Here is a 14,126-nt window from a genome sequence, read left to right as displayed (position 1 = left end):
CTGGTTGCCTTGGTGACTTGCCTGCCACATCAATTGCTGCCTCTGAAGCCAACCTCGCTACGGTTTACTTCATTACCTCTGTGTCATCACCATCATCTCTATGGTCTCAGGCTGCACATCTGTTTACAGGTACCAGCCTAAAGTCGTCCGTTTTTAACCTTACTGCCTCTAGGTTGACCTGTTATTTCTTCACCAATTTTACTCTTTCTCTGCTCAAATTGACGTGAATTCTGGCCCTCACTAACCTATGATCACTACACTTTACCCTATCTATCACTTTTACATCCTGCATTATGCTGGTATCGGCAGAAAGTATTTGATTTCTTGTTTCACCATTAGGGTTTTTCCATGTCCATTTTCTGTTGTTACATTTCCTGAAAAAGGTGTTTCTTATTCTCAGCTTATTCCTTCCTGCGAATTCTACCAGCATCTCTCCTCTAGCGTTTCTAGAATCGACATCGTAGTTGCCAATTGCCTGTTCACCCGCCTGCTTTTCCCCACTTTCGCATTGAAGTCCACCATTACTTCTGTATAACGTGTTTGCACTTTTCTTATTGCTAATTAAACATCTTCATAAAACTGATCTAATTTCTCATCATCGTGACTCGACGTTGAAGCGTAGGTTTGTACTGCCTTTAATCTATACCTCTTATTGAGTTTAATTACGACTACTGCTACCCTCTTGTTGAAGCTGTAGAATTCGTCAATGTTGCCCGCTATGTCCTTATGGATTAGGAATCCTACCCCGTATTGATTCTTGTAGGGGGAGACCTCTATAGCAGGGGACATGGCCGTTATTCAGCAATGTGTAAGCCTCGCCGCTTCTTCTAACTTCCCTAAAGCCGATAATATCCCAAACAATGTCTGATAGTTCTTCGAAGAGTCCTGCTAAACTAGCCTCACTCAAGCAGGTTCGGGTATCTAACGTCGCAAAGGTCACGGCGTGCTTAATAAATGAAATAAAGAAACGATAAATAAATGGTAATTAAAGTGGAGGAAAAAAACAACGTGCCACCGGTGGGGTACGATCCCACAACTTCCGCATTACACGTGCGATGTTCCATCAACTGAGCTGCCGCCAGCGCCGTTTCCCCATGCACTTTGATGCGTATTGATGTTTCCTGGTAGAATCCTGTTACAAAATAACACTCGTCACTTTTGGCATGTAATGAACCCGGGAATTCATGCTGACATCATGCTTACTCTTTTTCCTGCCTTTCGTATCCCTAAATGGGATTGCGCTAACCTTCTTAATGACGTGTTTGTAACAGTTTTCACTCATGAACACGTTGACTCATTGCATACAATAAGGCTATTAGTGGGAATCACTATGCGAAGGTACCGGGTTTATTCGAATGTAATGCCACCACGATTGTAACGCGAAAGTCGGCTTTTCCGCCGGCGAATGAATAAAAAACTGAAACTGCGAATGTAATGCATAATGAACGGAAATATAAATGGTAGCTTCACGCAATGAATCCATTCAGAAGAGAGTTCTCCTTCACTTGTCACTGTCATCTGAGAAGGAGACCGAACTTTCCTTGGATGGGATTCTCGGGCGATTCCTTTGGGAGATATTTTCACTTTCGCGAAAATTCGCGTGACTCGGCACCGAAAGCGTCCCCGCCAAGTGTTTCTGGTGCAGTTCCAAGCCCATTATCGGTGCCGAGAGGGCCGTTGGTCGTATACTTCAAGCGGTTCGGTGCCGAAACGAGCCAAGCCTCGGGAAAGCGAAACTATTTCCGAAAGTTATCGCCCGAGAATCAAGTCATCCGCGCCGTCAAGCTCGTTTGGGATTAACTATTACCTAAAAGGCCGCACAACCATTTCATTCATGCACAGTACCAGGCCTCTGCGAGACCCTTCCGACTGGCCCCGTATTTACAACGGACTGAAAATTGTCGATTCATTGACGTCGAGCCGACGAGCCGCGGTGGCTCGGCGAACCCATGAACCCTTTAAATGAACCCTTTATACCAGGCCCACACGCGCCATACATAAGACACCTGAGTGGGGCGCAAAAACCAGATATTCTCCCGTTAGTTTGTGGTATGCCAGCTGACACCACACACTTTAACATCAATGTAGGCACAAACAACCTCAGTACACAAAGCGCCACGGAAGCAATCGAGTCCATGAACGTCGTAATACGAACTATTCAAGCCGCTCATCCAAACACACATATGACCGTAACAACTGTCACTCCCCGCCTACAAAACAAGCACCGCGCAATATTCCACCAAACTATTGCACTCATGAAGCACAATGAGGATACTAACAAGCCCAACTCATTAATCTTCAATGTGGGAAACTTGCACAAGAACATGGACACGATGCACCACGCAGAAATACACGAAGCACCGCACAAAGCACCGCACCGCCTAGCTTGGGATGGTTTCCACTTAAACCGCCGAGGAAGAAAGCTAGTTTCCTAACACATCAAATCCATTATTAAGGACAAGTACAGAAAAACACTCCAAATCCTCTTCAAATACCGCCCCAACCGACTCTGCCGAGCGTGCCACCGCGTACAACACAACTGTGATAGTCACCTCAAGAACACTTGGAACACAGACAGCGGAATGTGAAAAGAGCCACAAGACACACAATACAGAAAAATCTACATCGACCAAAGTGCAAACAGGCACAACTGTACCAGACAACAGAAAATCCACTACCGAAGTTTTCACACGGACCCCCACACGCCTATCTGCACACGCACGAAGTGAAACAGAAACCGAGCTGGAATTAAATCAGGCATTCGGTAATAAACCTGCCAAACCGAAAAACACCTCCTGCCAATCTACCTGCAAAAAGACCAATAAATGACAGACATCGTAAATAAAAAACTCTTCTCTGCGACGAAGCACTGAGTTCCTACAGGCTAGAAAACTTACCAAAAAAGACATGCGAGTTACACCTCCCATCTGAAAACCTACGCAATCTGCACGGCGAAAAATATAATCCCTAAAGGTCTAACAGTGAAGGCTGTACCTGCTCTAGGAACACTCCCACCACACCACCGCGCTAACTGGCAAACAACATTCCCCAACTCCTCACTTTCACTTTCGAATATCTTCAAGGAACACTGCGAAGAACAAATCGAAAGTTTTAACCAAAGATTTCTGAACAGAGCTCTGACACCAGATGAGAACAGACATTTGGAGCATTGCGACGAAAACCATTGTAGGAAATTGAATCTAAAAGAAAGGAAAAAAAAGCAAAGTTTATTCAGAAGACAACCTTCCAGGAAAACAGCCACCACATGCCGACAAGAGGGGCCTCAAGTTTAGAAGTACCAGACGTGACGGAAAGTTCCATCAAAATTAAACCACTCCAATGTTGTAGACATTTCAAAAACATTATTTAAAAAAAGAAATAGGCGTACTCAGCAAGAGCCTAAACTTTTGTCCCACGAACAAAACAATAATTGAATTCGAGCTTCGCAAGGACCTCTCAGAATTTTCCCGAAGGAATGCGTATCAGACACTTTTTCGAAGACACGCCAGACACCAGGACGACTTAGAATGACAGAAAGCTGCGCTAGTTGGTAAGAATTCAGTATGCAAAAAGGTGAGGTGTGCATACAGTCCACAAGAAAAGTGGACAAAACGAACGCCGACCATTATTATATTATTATACCAGGACAGCTAATTAGAGCCCAATCCACATGGACACCTGAACTAGAACAAGCCATATAGTTTGACATATACCTTCAAACTGTCAGTAAATAAATTATAAGCGAATCCCTGACATCTAAGCGACCTAAAAACATAACTCATTTCATTTCAAATCTTAGTTGCCGGAATGACATTGCTATTAAGGAAGCAGATAACGATCGATGTATAGTTATTTGGCAAGTAGAAAAATACAAGCACGAGGCTTACAGACAACTAAACAAGCCAGAAAATTAACGTAACTTAGATAACAATCCAACATTACCCTACACAGTGACAATTACAACAGGCTGAAATCACTTCTGGCTGATCAATTGATAAGACCGTCAGAATACAATTTTTTTAACCCAAGCAACACAACTGCCGGACGTTTCTACCTTTTCCGAAAATTCATAAAATTCCATCCACTGAACCATACACCGCTATTACCCCTGTTCGCCCGATAGTACCAAACAAAAACACCCCGACAGAGAGCACCTCAACATTTCTTAACCACTTCCTTGGTGGCTTGCCAAAAACACTTCCGTAATTTGTAGAAGATACGCCCCACCTGCTGAGAATTATAGAGGACATTATCACTAAAGGCAAACTACCCCACAAAACAATTCTCGCAACACCAGTGGTCACGGCCCTGCACACCAACATTCCAATCCCTGATGGTTTATCTTCTACAAAACAAACGCTGTTTAAACACAATGCATAACACTCTACTGAAGTCTACTTGTCTCTCCTTGAATTAGTTCTAACGCATTACTACTTCGAATTTCTAGAGACTGATTACCTACAGATACATGGTACAAGCATGTACCATGTGTCTGTTCGCGTATGTTCGTGCCTTTTGCACTAACATACGCCAACATATTTATGGGGATTCGAGAAAAAAGATTTCCTATCGTTCTGCACTTTCAAGCCCCACACATACCTGCGATACATAGACGACATATTCATAATATGGGAACATGGTCAAGACAGTCTAGAAAAATACGTAGCATTTCTAAGCTCTTTTCATCCAACACTAAAATTCACATCAGAATGCTCAATTGAGCGCATAAACTTTCTGGACACAACAATATACATTTACAATGGGGCGCTAAAGATAGCGCTGTATAGGAAACCTTTCGACAAACAGCAGTACCTAGAATATACGAGCCACCATCCCAGACATTGCCAACAAGGCATCTTTAAAGGCCAAGCCACACGAATACGTCACATTTGCGTTGAAAACAAAGACTGCATGGATAGACTCGCTCACCGTAAAGAAACCCTACCAAAAAGGAACCACCAAAGAACTGACCTTCAAGAAGCCTCCACCGCTGCAACCTAACTTGATCGAGCCGAACACAACCATAACAAGGTCTCTTCTTACTACTAAATTCTCAAACGCACTCCCAAACCAGAATAACATCCTCAGACAATACTAACCGATTCTCGCGGCAACCAGATACTTAATAACATTTTTCCCTACCCGTCCAGTGTAGCCTACAAATTTTTGTGCATGCCAAACTAAGACAAAGACAAAGTTGGGAACCGCTCCCTGTGGCCGCCCCAAGTGCTCTACATGCAAACATATTCAATATACTGCTACAGTAAAACGTACAGCGTTGAATTACGCACACAAGGTAACTTCGGTTTTCACCTGCACATAAAGCAACGTAGTCTACTGTCTAGAATGTGCCGCTTGTAGCAAACAATACATAGGTGAGACTGGACAACAAATTCATACAAGACTCAACGGCCACCACCCGGACACAAAACACAATTTACCTATAGCAGTAGCCAGGCACTTTAATGAACATGGTCTTATATTTGACAAAGCAAGACTCTATATACTACAAACAAATTTCCGTTCACCTCGCGAATGGAAATATAATGAATCATACCTCATACAGAAGTTTGATTGCCTGCGCCCAACGGGAATTAATTTGGCACGTGCCAACTTACAATCTTTAAAAGCGGTAACACAAATCTGAAATTCTGACATCATCAACCAAGACACAAAACACATTATGCCACCAGCTAACCTTAACGCTTAACCTCACCTATTCCTCAATTTCGAAAAATTTTGCTGCCTACCACTCAATTTATTATCCTCTTTCATGTTTTTACGTTTATATCAACAGTACGACACTCTTTTCCTATGTATACCGGCCCCCGCCCGCTTCTGCGCACGTCATCCTTCTATAGATGTCCGACTCTGGAGTTTTACAAGACGCGTAGCGCCACCTGCCGGTGCGAAGAGGCAGTAATTGAGTAGTGCGAAGCCCGACTCCATTGCTAAGTTGCCTATGTAGCTAGCGACTGCGAAACAACGATCTAACTAGGATTTGGTCTACATTGCGAGTGTTTTGCGCATTTAACACCCAGACGAAGAGCTATAAATTTTCCGCTAGTCGGACGCGCCGTCAAATAGGTGTTCTGCGACAGAACTGCTGGCTGATGGAGCAAACGGCAGCAACCTCGATAGCTCCGTGCACTACGAAGAAACTCCGCAATCGACGCTACTGTTGTGTTTTAAATTGCCATGAAGGTGAAGGACTGAAAAACAACGTTCAGTTTTACCGATTTCCATCGCGATCGTATGAAGGGCAAAGGCGAGAGCGTTGGATAGGGGCCGTTCAACGTGCTGGGTAATCGAATTACTTGGATTCCCCACAACACAGCGGCTGGCATGAAAAAGTGCGATAATGTTTTTCTGCTGTAATTGTGCTGCGTAGCCCTGACGGAGGACCGCGGTAACCAAGCGATAACTCAAGAATCTGCAGCCGCCACTTCGTTGGCAACAGAAAAAACAACGTTGCGAACCATCCTGTGTATGTGCCATCAATATTTCCACCTGTTAACAGACGTCCGCCTCCGCTTGGCTCAACAAGTGGAACGAAGAGATTTGGCTGGTCAGTTTAACCAAACATTTTTGGTTCGTTTATGAATTCAAAATCCGATTCTAGAGCATCGTTGTATCGCGAGCTCATTTCTAGTTTCGGTATTTTATATGTCCTGCGCCGATACAACAAGCACGTTTCGCAATGTGCTGAGCCTGTTTGACTGCGTCTTTCACATGTGAGCAATAACATTGCTGTAGGAGCACTGGATGAGTAATTGCAAAGTAACGCACGTGTGTAAAAAAAAATGTCGCCTTCATTTCCATACATATGTGCGTGTGTGTTGCTTGAAGCTTCCGCGAAAAGTTCAAAAGTACTGCGCGATGATGTAGCTACTGCGAGACAGAAAGACACGGCGCGCAGGCACTGTAGGAAGCTTACTATCGTTATGTTCGCACGCTGTTTGCTGCCTTGGAAAACGTTTTCTGTTTGCTGCTCTGAAAAAAGCGATGGAAGGATTTACTCTCTGTAAATAATTACGAGAAAGAACATTACGATAAAAAGCATAAAAATATCGGAGATACTCAACTCTTCTGTTCATGACATTTTCAATGTGAATTCGTGTAAGGGGACATCGCACTAACGCTTAAAGAAGGACACGGACAGGAGCATGAAAAAGACACTCAGAAGCTAGCGTTCGGTGTGTTTTTTTCATGTTCCTGTCCATATACTTTTTTACGCGCTTGTGCGATGTCCCCTTATACGAATAACCATCAACTAGCCCAGCTTTCTGCCTTAAATTCAATATGAACCGATTTGAAATGCTTAGATTTTTATGCTGACATGCCTACAAACAATCCTGATTCTCTCTGTACTTGCGAGTTGCAGCACGCCGAAAGAACACTTGAGACTTTATTTTGTATTGTGCACGTACTTCGCCCTGTTGAGCTTCCTCCCTTTCCGAAGCCTGGCTGGGCGGAAGAAGCTTTGCAGATCCTTGATTTTCAGGAAGTCGTGTCTCAACGCAACCGAAAGAGGAGTGTCCATTGTGGCCTAATCACCTTCACTTGCGGACAGCTCTTTTTGCACTGCTCAGTTCGTACCAAGGCTGTGATGGGGGCGCTGGTGACGGGTTTTTCCGCAGCGCCGCCTGGGCAGAGTCTGGGGTCCATTTGTTATTCCGATTTCGGCTCTCCGCCTCTCTTTTCTTTTCCTGTCTGTTTTTATTAAATGTTTTTTGATACACCCTCACCAACACAATCCGAAGTCCCAGACGTCAGTATACCTTTTTCGGCGCCTCAGCCACACAGGGTATCGCCATTTCTGTATACCGCCGTAACAACATCTACGATGACCTACTGGGGCTAACATCCTTGCCAGTTACCCCTTACATTGCACCCCAAACTCCTTGTCGCCATTTTAACTGCTTCAAAATTACTCGACGCGTTGATGCTATGCTTACTCAAGTCACTCTTTTGACTAGATTTTTTGGGGCGAGAGGGGGGTCGGTTGGGTTACTCGCGCACTGACCGCCTGACCGGCTCTTGTAATGTCACAAAAACGTGCCGCCAACGACACCCCTGACTGCTACCTAACCTCTCGCTTTCCCAACGCCCTCCCATGCCCCCTTCCTTTTTTCTTGTTCTTTCTCCGTTTTTCCTTTTTCCGTCGTGGTGTCTCCCCCTTTCTTCTTCTCTACTTTTTTCTTTTCTTTTCTGCCCACCTTCCCACTCTCCCACTCTTGTCCCTTCATCTTCGGAATGACGCTCACAGACGTTAGGTGACAACGCTCATTACCTCGGAAATATGTTCCTTTATAACCAACCGTCACCGGCAACACCCACACGTGATATCACTGCCCTAACCCTTTAAAACTAACATGTCGAGGACGACGAGGCCGCCTTTGACGAAGATTGGTCCTCCTATCAACACGTTGGCCAGCCTTTCTGAGGCACCTTATTCCCGCTTACAATCTTTCTACCATATTATTTCATAGTAACGATATTAAAACCATAATAAATAAATTAGAAATATAATCGTCAGGTGTTGCAGATAAAATAAACGTGATGTTATTACACAGTACAGGTAAGTATTGCTCGATAATTTTGGAATATTTTCGCATTTGTTTCACAACGGCACTTTGCCTGTTGATTGGAAAGCGGCTAAGATTCTTCCAATTCGTAAATCTGATCATGCACGCAACCCTTCTACTTATAGGCCCATTTGTTTGGCTTCAGTACCCTGTAAGATAATGGAGCATGTATTTACTCTCGGGTTATCAAGTATCTTGAATCCAACAATTTTTATGCGAAGCATATTACTAGAGCTCAACCCAGCTCCTCAGGCGCGGCGGTGTCGCCTTCAATACCACGTGACACCGTGACGTCACGACAAAGGAGAAACGGGGCTCTAACTCGCGCCGTCGCTCGCGGCGTCGCGGCGGTATATAAGCAGCTGCGCTTGCCTCTGCTAGACACTGACGAGCTGAGATGCCTCCTGGAGACAGGGCTGCTCGTTGGAATGAGAAGCGAAGGTTGCGGCGTGCTACAGAGACTGTTTCTAGGTGGCTTTGCTACGGCGCAGCGACTACGCGCCCCGCATCGGACGCTGTGAGCGTCGAGCAACGCAGCGTTCGGCGCGACAACGAAATGTGCGCCTGAGCAAGCGCCGCACGCATGAGCCGACGCCGACGACACCGGCTTTTCTGCGACACGAGCTCCTTGACGCTGTCGCGTTAAAATAAAGGCTAGTACGCTTCGCATCCTGGGCTTAACCTTAGCTAAGCCACAGCCATTTTTTCACACCTAGCCAACATTATTTTGCTAAACAGTTCTGCTGTGATACCTGGCTGCCTTGCTTTATTAACGATTTGCTTTCCAACTCAGACGCAAGATTCCTTACGGGCAGTATTTTTCTAGATTTCGCTAAAGCATTTGACAAAGTACGCCACACATTGCAGCTAATTGAACTCAGTGCACTAAACATCGACACTAATGTGCTTAATTGAATGAAGGCACTCCTAGCATGCCAAGTGCAATTATTAAATGCGAATGAAATTAACTCAACTCTAACACCTTTCAGTTCTGGGGATACACAGGGTTCAGCACTTGGGCCACTCTTATTTTAGATCTACGGTAATAACCTGCCTCATAACATTGCAGACAAAGTTTGTCTCTTTTTAGATGGCTGCGTATAATGGTCCTTTCTTCAGGATTATTTAAACAGATTACTTAGCTAGACTAAAAAATGCCACATGCAATGTCGAATCAAGAAATGTAAATCTTGGCGAATATACCGTACTAATGAAGGTTCTCCTGCCCATTTACTTGATAACATTCCTGTGAAGAGCGTAAAAAACTACAAATATGTCAGCGCCGATATCAGCTATAACTTATCTTGGAAGCACCAAATCGATTTTATAATGAACACAGCTAATGACAAACTTGGTTATGTTTGGAGAAAGTTCTCACTCACCCAATTGACACTTATACAATTGTTATACAACGCATACGTTCGATAACAGTTGGAACATGGATCATCATTTTGGGTCCTACATCATAATAACAATAATCATCCTCATCAGCCTATTTTTATGTCAGCTGAAGGATGAAGGCCACTCCCTGAAATCTACAGGGAGAGGCCTGCGTCCTGCATTATTCCATCTCTATGAACTACCTTGAAAGCGTCCAGAATCGCTCACCTCTGTTTATACTAAATAATTACGATGGTGCGGCAAGCGTTGCACAAATGAACACCCTCCCCCTCTTCTACTGCCAGAAACGATCACGCTGATGCTTATTTTATATTATATGCTACCAGAACGCAGCGCTTCGTTGGGTATGAATTAATCCAGCACCATGCATCTGCTCAGGTAGAGCTGATACGCATAAGATACATGTGCATCGCTCTGACACACTAAGACATTCACAATCATGTTTACTTAAAGCAAGCAACGAATTCAACGGTCTGCCAGCATCTATTCGTATAAGTATTGCTGCTCAATTTAAAGCTGCTTTGGTTAACTACATCTAATCAGCAAACTTGTTGTTAATGTTGCATCTTGTGACCTTTTTGGTGTATAAACACGATATTTGCAAATTATGTATGTATTGGTCTATCATTCCTAACTTATTTATGGAAAAGTGTATTGTGAGATTTCCTCTAGTAAACTAACACAATTGTTTTCTACCATTATTCATATTGTTTTGTGAAAGTGGTTATTATGATATTTAATTAAATAGCTTGTATAATTTTTCATTTTTACTTCTAATGCGCATTTTCTGTACAATCTTGTGTTGGAGCACTTTTTATGTAGCATCTCCCCTATAAAGGATACTTACTCTGTGGTTACTGCAACTAAATAAATAAATTCATAAGGAATTGTTGGCGTCTCACGTAATGTAACGCCTTTCCATAGTTCGTTGAGGCTCTGAAACAACACTCTTAGCATCAAACGATTAATGCCGCTGGACATAGCAATATCCATTCCTGGCCACCATTTTTAATTGTTCTTTCAAAAGTGCCATAGGTCGCGGTTCTGCATTTGACTCACCTCAGTGGTGTCTTCGAAGAGACCTTGAAGAAGCAAGTGAGCATTGTCAATAATTGTTAGGCTCGCAAGTATATTTTCTGCAAAGAGGCCCCAAGAGGGAAGATTGAGAGAGGCAGGACAAAAAGTAGAATTTGAAAACATCGTATTGTCATTCACTACGCCGGCACGGTTTTTCACCGAAAGTAAACAACGTTGGGCCCGGACTTCAGCAGCATGTGAAATTAGGCTGCGTTTTTAAATCCCAAGTAGGTAATAGTGGGATGGTTGGTGCCACCTTGGAAGCAGACTTGGAAATGCTGTGACCTAATGGGAAACAAGGATCGAGGCCCCGCACTGAATTTCGCGCAACAGGTGGCGGTACCATCGTATGTTTTGATGGCGTTACCATGAATCTCACGAATCGTTTTTCTGTAAAGGAAAGCTGACTTCCAAGCTCAAAAAAGCAAGTAATAGCGTCGCGATTTTCGAGAACTTTTCATGAGCCAAAATAAATGAAATGCAAGAAAAACATCAAATCATTGATCTATGAGGTCGTGCCTGATGGTTTGAAAAATACCAGCAGCGACATGCGCAACCTGAAATTGTCAACGTAATGCGTCACTCGATGTGGTGGTTTGCCGACTAAGGTGCTTCGCTACTAAGCCTGAAGTTACGGCATCAAATCCGGGCCGCGGCGACTGCATTTCTACTGAAGCGCAATGCGAAAATACTCGGGATCCATGCATTGGCTGCATGTTGAATAAACACAAGTGGTCCAAATAATTAAGCCCGTCTCACTCAAAGCGACGGGATTTGATTGCATAAAAGCCGTTTTGTATTGCACTATTGGCTCGCAGCGCAGCGTGTCAACAGACGTGGTAAGTTGTTCTGATTCTCTGTAGTCGCATCTTGCAAGGATCCACAAGGAACAAAACGACTTGAATTTAGACAAGGAGAGAGACAGCAGCTAAGATTTTGTGAAAGTTGAGCACAAACATTATTTACCTATATGAAAAGAATTCAATGTCCTAAAAAGTAGTTCACGGGAATAGAATTCGGAAAAAGCTCCTGCTGCCACGCACTTCCAAGCACAGTCAGTTGCCGGCCCTTATCGGCAAAGTATCTTCGCGTTTATCTGTAGAAGGCTTGCTTAGCATTACAGAAGAAATATATTGCGCGGACATAAGTACTCGCCTCTAACAGGTGCCATCTCATCAAAGGAGGGTAGAATTGTAGGTTTTTCGAGGATCTCATGCATCTTGTACAGCACTCCTTGTGGAAACTCTAAACTTGGCGGAACGAAGACCACAAGATTGTAGGTCAGGCTGCCGTTGGAAATTTCATGGGTGCTGTCAGCTGCAAACTGAATGCAAATTGTGTGCTTTGCAGCATCATCGTACCGATGATGCTTGAGTAAGCTGGTTATTCTACTTCGACAGCCAGTTACCACGGAGCCCGAGTCCGCAAATGGTATAGGTCCATGGTAATATAGTGGATCAGCAGTTTTGTCTGCAGAGAAGAAGAAATGTAAAGAATTTGAGAAAGAACAGTATCCGGAAGGTAAGCAGAAGTCACACACGAAAATGTGTAGCTGTTTCAATTATGTCATCTACAGTCATGGCATGGGCCTCTAACCTCACCTCACCCTCACGTGGTGTGTTGAGGTTGAGGTGAGAAACGCCTTCGGGAAGATTAGTGAGGATTAGGGGACGGAGGATGGTCATTGAGCGGTGAGCGCGAGTGAGGTAGGGTGCGATGACCATGCTACGTTGCATAAGGAAAAAGCGATTCATATCGTTGAAGTACAAAAAGCCCACCGACAAGTAATATACTTCTTAATGCAGAATTTGAAGGCAGCTCTATGCGTGTTTTTATTTCGTGCTATATTGGCTCGCGCGGGCAATCTCGCGCGACACGCTGCAAACGAAGCGAAGTGTGGCTCGACTGCCACCCTAATTGCGAGATTGCGAGAGGCAGCACGCGGGTGAAGAATGCGAGAGATTCACAGGAGCAGCCACAGACAGATAGCTCATACAGGGCTTCCTTTATACACAGACAATGCTCGCTACTCTGGCGCCATCTCGTAGCCATCGTTGACGCAGATCCCGTCTTGCCTTCTCAGCTTTTGTCATCGCACTCTCTTCGATATCGCCGTCTTTGTTCTCTCGCTGTTCTCGGCCTTCGCTCTTTTAGACTTCGCTGTGCCTGTTCGCTCGCTTATGCCGACGCCGGTGGTCGCCGCGGGAACGGGCACCTGAAGATGCGCTTTATAAGGTAACTCAGACTGTACGCGTCGTGGACATTACGTCTAAAGTTTTGAGGTACGTTGGAAGAACACTTCTGTTTGCACATTTGTGTAAAAACCCACTTTTAACTGCCTATAGTCATAACTGGATGCTGATGTTAGCTGTATAGCCAAACCTATTGTGAGCTGCAGCTAATGAAAGTGGCAACTAGAGAGTGGGAACAGTGTTAGTAACATCCTCGCGAAGAATGACGGCGATATTTTCGCATCACTTTGGCATTGTGTCTTTTTTTCACTGACCGTCACCGGTCAGCACAGTCCTTTATTCGTCGTAAACACCTTGGAATTTACATTACATTGTTTTTATATATGGACAAGAAATTTGTGTTGACAATATTCATGCACTGGCAATGCTTATTGATATATCCACCACCATTATCATCATCATTAGCTTATTTTTGGCCACTGTAAGGTAACTGCCTCTCTCTGCAATCTCCAGTTACACATATTAAGCGCCAACCGATTCCAACTAATGCCTGCGCATTTCCTTAATTTCATCACCCCACCAAGTCTTCCTCCGTCCTCGACAGCACTTGCCTTCTCTTCGAACCCATTATGTAACCCTAATGGGCCACCGGGCCGTCTAACCTACGCATTACATAAACTGCCCTGTCAATTAGAAATCAGCTATCCCTGTTTGCTCTCTGATCCACACCGCTCTCTTCCTGTCTCTTAACATTACGTCCTAACATTCTTTGTTACATCACTCTTCGCATGGTCCTTATCATGTTCTCGAGTTTCATTGTCAGTCTCCAAGTTTTTGCGCCATATATCTTCACCGGTACAATGCACTG

This window comes from Dermacentor andersoni, chromosome 5, assembly GCF_023375885.2.
Source record: "Dermacentor andersoni chromosome 5, qqDerAnde1_hic_scaffold, whole genome shotgun sequence".
Lineage (NCBI taxonomy): Eukaryota > Metazoa > Arthropoda > Arachnida > Ixodida > Ixodidae > Dermacentor > Dermacentor andersoni.
This window is presented reverse-complemented; position numbering follows the sequence as displayed.